Raw genomic sequence first — 624 nt, 5'->3', positions numbered from 1 at the left:
ACACAAATATAAGCATGAAAAGCGGGTTATTAATATAGATTCTATAGTCCTCAAAAACAGAATGAGCAGATGCTATGAGAAACTTTACCATATAATTTTGAAAATTTAAGTACAATTTATTTCATTAACTAAAAGAAAAGTCTTTTTTAAAAATTACTAACTCAGTCTATGGCCATGCCACCCTGAACAAGCCAGATCCCATCTGATCTCGGAAGCTAAACAGGGTCAGGTCTGGCTAGTACTTGGATGGGAGACCACCTAGGAAGACCAGGTGCTGTAGGCATAAAAAATAAAAAATAAGGGATTATAAGCTGAGAAGGTCCCTGCAATCTGTGAGGTCAACCAAGGGTTGCCTTGCCTAAAAAAAAATAATAAAAAATAAAATTAAAAAAAATTACTAACGTATTACTAAAACTGTGATTTTATCACAGTTACCATGTATGTCTATAAATATAAGCAACAAACATAAGGAAACAAATAAAAATATCTTTTACAGGAAAAGATAGCATCAGAAAAATAAAGTGCCTATGAATAAACCTTATAAAAATGTGTAAGACTTCTATGCAAAAAATTACAAACTATTTTTGAGAAAAATTAAGAAGACTTAAGTGAGTGGTGGGGCAT

The 624-nt window shown here is 31.7% G+C and overlaps 1 pseudogene; it reads left to right on the top strand.

Annotated features, from left to right (window-relative positions):
* Positions 1-164: 164 nt before the first annotated feature.
* LOC111732925 lies at positions 165-283 on the top strand (annotated as a pseudogene).
* The last annotated feature ends 341 nt before the right edge of the window (positions 284-624 follow it).

Source organism: Pteropus vampyrus, unplaced genomic scaffold (assembly GCF_000151845.1).
Source record: "Pteropus vampyrus isolate Shadow unplaced genomic scaffold, Pvam_2.0 Scaffold12, whole genome shotgun sequence".
Taxonomy (NCBI): domain Eukaryota; kingdom Metazoa; phylum Chordata; class Mammalia; order Chiroptera; family Pteropodidae; genus Pteropus; species Pteropus vampyrus.
The sequence above is the reverse complement of the archived record's forward strand: the minus strand, read 5'-3'. Positions and strand labels throughout refer to the sequence as shown.